The 8,527-nt window shown below is 36.6% G+C and overlaps 1 protein-coding gene across 2 annotated transcripts in view; it reads right to left on the bottom strand.

Moving 5' to 3' along the window:
- Window positions 1-8,527, bottom strand: part of Ostn (osteocrin) — a 45,026-nt gene that overhangs the window by 16,671 nt on the left and 19,828 nt on the right. The window lies entirely within an intron of this gene.

Here is an 8,527-nt window from a genome sequence, read left to right as displayed (position 1 = left end):
AGTGAGCTTCACTGGCTTACAGTGCTGCAGGCTAAGACACAGTGAGCTTCACTGGCTTACAGTGCTGCAGGCTAAGACACAGTGAGCTTCACTGGGTTGACTTTTGACCTTTCTGAGGAGGTAATGAAACTTTTTCTTCTAAAGTTCTACCTTTTCATTTTTTTTCTACTTTGTACTAGTTTTTAATTTTAATTCTCATTCTTAATATACATTGCGTTTCTACCACACTTCTATTTAGTACTTTTCTACTTACACTAAAATGCTGCACTGAAATTTCTTTTTGGAAGTGATAATAAAGTACATTACAATCACTCTTTCAACTCAGCATTATCCCTTTGAGAGAACGTTATTCAGCGTAGTATGTAAGTCAGATGATGTGGACATGCATGTGGTGTTGAGGTGAGAAGAGACTGGCAATAAAACAGGAGCCCTGGCAAGCAGGGTCCAAGATCATTATGCTTGAAGGCATTTCCCAGTGCATAGACAGGCCTTTTAACAAGGAGCACAGGGGCCTGTAAAAGGGGCACTATCCTCTGTAACCTTTTGTGTGTTCTAACATCTGAAATGGAGCCCATTTGAATTACTCCCGCCAGGCATCACCAAACAGAAGTTGGAAAAAATTAGCACGGACTGTGAGATGACTCAGCTGGCCCAAGTCTGTCACATTACCTTACAGTGCATCAAAAGGGGTATAAAAATGTTAGGATGTTCGTTTTGATTTGGGGGACTACCAGTCATGCCAGTAAATTGAATATGACACCACTATTCTCCACTTTATCCTGGATCTCCAACTGGTGTAGGGCAAGAGACCATATATCATTGGCATGGAATGCTGAGAATTTACTTAATGCCCATAATCAAAGTTAACTTTATTTTTCCTGGCCTTTGATAAGCACATTATTCCAGTGGAGTTTTAATTTCTATGTATGAAATAATTTTAGATGGAATGTCATTAAACTTGAAGATAAATGAAGATGTATAATTTATAGCTAGATCATATCAGAGAAGTAATTTATCTACCTGAAATCACGTAATAAAATGAGGATCATCATATCTCTTTCTTCTGTCATGAGTCAGCATCTTAGAATGATATTCTTTATTTTAGTATTTGGTTTTGATCACTCCAAAAGTGAAGAAAAACTGAAAATAGACTAGGTAGCAAATATTTCCTTTTGCATTCTCAAGTGAGGCAGGCATATATAATATTTGAAAGGATGTTGCTACAACTGATTGTTTCCAATCTTACATCCCAAAGGGAGCATTGTCAAGTAGGTCAGGAGGAATTTCAAAGGATCAAGTTACTGGACAACAGAAGTGCTTTTCTTCTACCTTCCAAGAAGAGAAGGCCTTGAGAACACCACTGAGAGAATCTGAGGGTTGACCAGATATTCAGTATCTAAGAACAAAGAACTCTATGCAGTGAGGAGGGAACTGTTCATGAAGCAACTTTATTCAGTGACCAAAATCAAGGACATGGAGCATGAGGCTAGAGTTGCTTGAGTTACATATGGCAGGGGCATTTCTGAGGGCTCTCTGACAGTTGTGATGGGGTACACATCTGCAGGAATGCTGGTGATGCTACTGAATGGAAAAGCCAAGAAACTGAGACAAAGATGAAAAGTATACTTGGCTTCCAGGAGGGAAAGCACTACTTGGGGCAAGAGTGTTTAAAACAGTTCCAGTGGATGCTATGTGATGGCCAGCAGAAACATCCCCCTTTAAGGGGATTTAAGAAGCCACAGTTGCTCACAAAGGTAGATATTGATAGTGCTTGTCAGTATTGCTTTACTGCTCACTTGGTTGGAAGAGAGAAAAAAGCAGCCTAGTGCAGGGAAGTGGCAGAGGGGATAGAATAAACGTAACACATCACAACCCCTTCCCAGGTAAACTCCCCTGCTTGAATGGGCTGGAGTTGAGTAAAGGAAAGTTTTTATAAGACTGGAGGTTGGATGAAAGAGCATAAATGGATATTTTAATGAATTACTTTTTTAAAAAGACAAAACTGAAAGGAAATGTGTTTATTCCGTATATGTGAGCAGAGGCATTGTAGGATCTGCCCTTAATATCACTTGAGGGATGGAGACCATCTTCCAGGGTTGATTTGAACACATGTGGGTAAGGAATAAGTATTCTTTTCTAATTATATTTTGTGGAGTTCTTCTGTCCTAAATTTATAAGAATAATGCTCTGATTTACTGATCTAGATGTATAGTATGTGAGTAATTGAAATAGGCATCTTTCATCTTCTCTTCTGACTTGTCTGTTCATATCTTCTCATATAAATTCAACCCTGGGAGGCTGAACTATCTGGAATACATAGATGTCCCTTTGTTTCTTGGTTTTCTGTTGAGTCCAGCCATAGATGTCCTTGGCTAGAGAAAGGGGAGGAAGAACAAGAACACTCTTGAAATTATTTTTTCCCATCCTCCTCAAACTCCATTGTGAAGATTTTCAGTGAGCTATATTCTTGAATGACACCCACTGGATTCTAATTTCTTAATTTTGTCCTGATATACAGACTCCTCTTTCAGTGTGTGCTTAGGCCAGGCCCTTGGGCTGCTGCATGTCTAGCATCATTAGACTATATTGAGAGTTTCTATACAGCCTTTTGGTGAAATAGCCTCTTCAAAAATTTCTGTTCCTGAAGTGTCACCTAATTCTTCTTGTAATATTACTTGGTTTTCTGTCCTCAAAATATTAATGGGGTTATATGAATAATACTTATAAAAATGTTCAAATATAGAATAATGTTATTGCATTTGCAAGATATATTGAATGTTGTGAAATATCATTCTTCAGAAAAATTCCAGGCAATGGCATTAAATCATCAGTAGCAATTGCATTAAAGGGTCATTCCGTATACTGAGGATGGAATCGTGCCTGCTTCTTGTTATTTATGCAAATGGGATGGACAGTCATTAATGTCAGACATTAAATAAGTGTGCTGAAATGGGAAAATTATTTAAAATTAAATTATAGTTGAATTTTCCTTATAAGTCAAAGTAATTCTTCCAAGCACCTAAAAATAAACTTGGTGTGATATTTAGATGAAAAATATGCCAAATAACAGAAAATGAGAAGGATCAGATCCCTTCCCCCCATTGCCTCATATGCCCTGACATGCACTCCAGTGTGTTTAACGCTCTCATTTTGCCTCTGGTTTTCCTCCATCTTTCTGGGTTCATCTCTAATGAGACCTCTCCAAAGCATACAGTTTTCTTCCTCCCTAAATATTGTTTTACAGGTATACAATAAATGTGCATGGCATAATGTGCACTGTTCTGTTCTCTCAGACAAGGCACATGCACTCATATAAATCTAATCTACCAATGAGGACAGGAATGGATTTCTCAGTTTTAGCACCATGTAACTGAAACAAAGCCTACACTTCAACTGTCAGTGCAGAGAACAAGTCAGGAGGTATTAAATGCTCAGAACTTTGTCGCTCATATAACCTTGAGTTGAAATGAAAATGGGTTCAAACTCCAGGCTTATAGAAATGCTTTCTGCAGTAGTTAAAACCTACCTCCCTTAGTTTTCAACCTGTCTTATATACAGATCACTTAATACACGTTTTAAGAGTAAGAAAATGAATTCCTGTGTCCTTCCCCTGAATATGAGTAATACCAGAACTTCTTAGAGAGGATGCCCTTGAAATGTAATTCTAATGCATAAAGTATTATGTTTCAAATATAATATAAATCATTTAAGACTTTAAGTTAGAACAAATTTGGGCTGGAGAGATGGCTCAGTGGTTAAGAACACTGACTTCCCTTCTGAGGGTCCTGAGTTCAAATCCCAGCAACCACATGGTGGCTCACAACCATCCATAATGAGATCTGACACCCTTTTCTGGTGTGTCTGAAGACAGCTACACTGTACTTACATAATAATAAATAAATCTTAAAAAAAAAAAGTTAGAGCAAATCTTAAATTTCTCAAACATGAAGGTCAGCCATTGTGTAAACAAATGTATTCCCTCTTCTTAGCATGGCCAAACTTCTAGAAAGAGGTGGAGGTGGAGAGAGGCCCATGAAAAGACCCCCACTTAGCTTGTCAAGGGGATCAATTCGATGAGAGTCCTCTTTCATTTTATATAGCAATCGTTGCTGGCCCACAGCTTGGGTCCAGGAATATTTACTGGCTGTGACAGATAGCATTCCTGTGCATGGCTGAGATCTCCTTCTGGTATTATTTATTTTACCTTTCCTGTTCTTTTTTTTTTTAATTAGGTATTGATTTCATTTACATTTCCAATGCTATCCCAAAAGTCCCCCACACGCTCCCCCACCCACTCCCCCACCCACCCACTCCCACTTCTTGGCCCTGGTGTTCTCCTGTACTGAGGCATATAAAGTTTGCACGACCAATGGGCCTCTATTTCCACTGATGGCTGACTAGGCCATCTTCTGATACATATGCAGCTAGAGACACAAGCTCTGGGGGTTGGGGGGGGGGTACTGGTTAGTTCATATTGTTGTTCCACCTATAGGATTGCAGATCCCTTTAGCTCCTTGGTTACTTTCTCTAGCTCCTCCATTGGGNGCCCTGTGATCCATCCAATAGCTGACTGTGAGCATCCACTTCTGTGTTTGCTAGGCCCTGGCATAGTCTCACAAGAGACAGCTATNTCTGGGTCCTTATTAACTATGTGGAACCTGAACTGTCCTATGTCACCTTCTCAAGTGATGTCCCAAAGGTTTCAGTTACTTCTTATGCTGTTTTTTTTTCCCTTAGAAAAGTAAGAACAATGTTTTATTTAATTTCTTTCTGTTTCTGTGAATTTTTTCCTGTCAATTCATATCCTTTTACCTCCCATATTGTGGGATTACAAGGATGCACTATTATAAAAATAATGATACTAACTATATCTGTCAAGATTTACTTAGTAATTTATATACACAGTAGCATATGTATATATATTAATATGTATATATTACTACTTTTAAAAATTTCCAGAAATTATATCTTCAAATATTATTTTAGCTCTTCTATTTTGTTCACAAAAAGTTCTTGGTAGACTGAATTATATCTTTCAACTTCTCATTCTCTCTTCCATATCTTTTTTTATGTATTTAGAATACTTTTCTTAGTACATCATATAGTAGTTCTAATTTAGTATTTATTTCATTGTTTAATTAAAATTTATATAATATTCCAGATGCTTGCCAAGATAAAAATCATACAATGGACCCTTAACTTTCTTCATTCTTTGTGACCCCACCACTATATTATTTTCAAGCAAAGTTCGAATAGAAATGGATGGCCTTTGAACTTCGGTATTTTAACTTTCAATTTTTGATTAGAGGATGCCAAGAAAGCCATGAACAATAAATAGAAATCATATTTTGATTTTCAGTCTTTTCCTGAGCTGGCAGTCTATATGACTCTTTGGAGTTCCACTCAGCTAGAGTAAGCATGCTTTCTTCTACAGGCAATGTGTCACTGCGTTCAGTAGACCATCTGTATTAAATGCATTTTATACTGATAGAATTCTCAATTTATTCTGGATTTATAAGTTAATATCAAACCACATTTCAAGGGCTATAATTTCGTGTTTAAATATTTAACTGAGTATGCCATTTTTATCTTGTCATCATTTTCCTAAAAACTATTTGGCATCATTAAGTAGTCTCTGTTCTCACTCATATTGCTTCTTGTAGATTCACACTTTAGAACACTCTCATTATTAAATCAGGATTTACCAAAGGGACTAACGTAGTCCATGAGTCTCTTAAGTCTATTTATTTTAACATCCCTTTTCCTTCCATCATTTTTTTCCTATACAAAATTCAAGCTATTTGTTTTTCTGTTTTACACAGTCAGGGTTTTGTGCTTGTTTGCTTCACCAAAGTGTCGCTGAAGGATTTCTGACATAAAGTTTGCTGAATATTGTATCTAGATCTAAAGATAAAACTAATTTTTTTCTTTTCTTCCTTTTTATTGTTTTTCAACAATGCTTCCTGACTGGTGCTATGGGGTTCTTTCACATGATGACCATGTGACCTTTTCCTCTGTCGTGACAGCAGAAGTTGGTGACAGTGTCTGGATCCAGGACAGTGTTAGTGGTTTAGGTTATGGATACTCCATTATCCCATTCGTACTTGTTAGCTGCAATAATTCCATAAAAGAAGCTTTCTTCCTTATCTACAAACACATCATTTCTTATTTTTTTCCAGATAATAAGAGAACAAATAGAGACTGAATAGAAAAGTTTACATCTCTGAGAGGGAGAGTTCATGCAAGAAAGGTCGGCTTAAAACTCCCTTTCATGCACACGTTTTCCCACTGTGAGCTGGAAAACCATTCTTTAAAGGAAGCTAGCAGTTTAAAACAACATTGTTCATTCATGGACTTAAACTATTAACGCTGTGTAGCTTGTGATTCAAGCCCAGCTCAGAGTATTCCTCAGCAGGAATGTGTCTAAGTGTGCGCTTGGGTCCATTGGTCAGGCTATCATAAAAGAAAGCTCTCTCAGATCAGGTATATCAAAATCTTGAAGGAAATTTAGTACAGCTTTGTCTCTGAGGAGTCTCGCATATTCTTTAAGTGAGAAGGGACCTGCATTGTGGCAGTCTTAGTGCTCAGGCTGCTTGCTAAAGACTGATGATTTTTTGAATGAATTTTCAATATATTAAAATTAAATAAAAGGTTTCTTTTTTTTGTAGTTCAGACTTTTGTAAGCTGTTTGAAATCATGCCATATCTGAGGATAAATTTTATTTGACAGTTTTGTCTAAGGACTTTATCTCATTTTTCCACCTCTATGAAATTGAGTTCTTGTTAGCATCAGGAGCAATGGATTATTAAATATATGTTCATACACGTTATCCCATGATATATTATCAATATTGTTAGCATAGAAATATCAATGTCATCAGCCATAATGTAATTTCTGAAGAAAGTTTTAAGGTTTATTTTCTTTCAATATATTTCATGGTGCTAGATACCTAACCCAGAACTGTGTGCATCTAAATGTGGAATCTTACTACTGATCTTGGTTAGAGGCGTTTCCCATATCCCTCTTACCAGAGGTGTGTGGTAAAATTATTTCTTGATTTGCTCGGTGTAAATCGTTTTTGTGTAGTAACTGTATTATCATCTGAGATACGTAATTTCACTTATTTCAGTTCACGAACTAGCCACATGATCTGGTAGTATTTTAAGTTACATGTGACACAACTATTTTAAATACTTAGATAGCAGAATTTAATGATTTAATTTTCTACTTACCATTTTTATGGTTTTTTTCCTATATGAATGCTGTTAAATGTTTTTCCATTTTAATTAATTAAGTAAGGTTTTTTGAGTATGGGTGTTTCTTCTGCATGTATGCCTATATATCACATGTATGTCTGATGCCTGTAAAGTATCAGAGAAGGCATCAGTTCTGCTAGGGCTGACTGGAGTTACAGATGGTTGTGAGCTGCTATGTGGGTGCTCAGAATCAAACCCAGGTCTCCAAAAAGAGCAGGAAGTATGCTTAACCACTGAACCATCTTCCTAGCCCTCAATTAACTTATTTTTTTATGATGTGATTTGCATTTGTCCATTTCCTTTTCTTTACCCTTCTAAATTGTCTTACCTCTAATCATATTCCTTCAATACAAAGTGGGATTGAATTTTTCCTTTATCAGTCAACCTGAGAAGACATAATTACGACTTTATTTTCAGTTTTGTAGAATGGCACAGGGTCTCACATGCCAGGTACTTTGCTCTGCCATACGCCATATCCTACCCTCCTGAAAATGCTCAGATCGTAATGCTCAAGTTATCTTCATTGACATTTCTGTCTGTAATTGATTTTAATAATCTTTTAGCAGATGTGGTTATGAGTTTTTACATTATTGCACACCTCCATTGTACTTCCTTTCAATCTCTTTGTTCATAGGAATGTTATGAATTTTATTTTCATGGTGACTTTTGTACTAATATGTTGAGGTTTGGTCTTTTGTTGTGTATTGTAATACAAAGTATGGGTCCCCAAGACCTGGTTGTTCCAGAGACTATATGTAGACTCAAGTGAGCTGTGTAACCTTACCCTCAAGTTATTTCTGATGGGTAAATAATGATTCTGACAACCAATAGCTGGGCAGAAGTGACATAAGTGGGCTTTAGGGTTCCTGGGCCTGGATGCTCAGAGGAGAACCACAAGGAGAGAAGAAGGTGAGGAGGAAGGAGAAGACACCATAAGTTAGGTGAATTTATGAAAATATGACTCTGCTGCCTGACCAACTGGAGTTTAGATCAATCTAGATGAAACAGTTTTAGTAAGTAATAACTCAAGATTATCTATAGAAAAGTAGATTCTAATAGCAGATATCTGCCCAGCTCTTGTGCTGTTTAAGGATTGTTTTCAATATAAAGGTTGTATGTGTCTTTTATCTGGGAACTAAATGGTTAAAGGTGGGATAGAAAGCTTCTTTCAGATTAAAAATTTCTACAACACTAATGCTTTTATATAACTTTGAGTTTCTCTCTTTTAAGCTATTATCTGTTATTTTTTAAGACAAAAGACATTAAACTTA

The sequence above is a fragment of the Mus caroli genome, chromosome 16, assembly GCF_900094665.2.
Source record: "Mus caroli chromosome 16, CAROLI_EIJ_v1.1, whole genome shotgun sequence".
Taxonomy (NCBI): Eukaryota; Metazoa; Chordata; class Mammalia; order Rodentia; family Muridae; genus Mus; species Mus caroli.
This window is presented reverse-complemented; position numbering and strand designations above follow the sequence as displayed.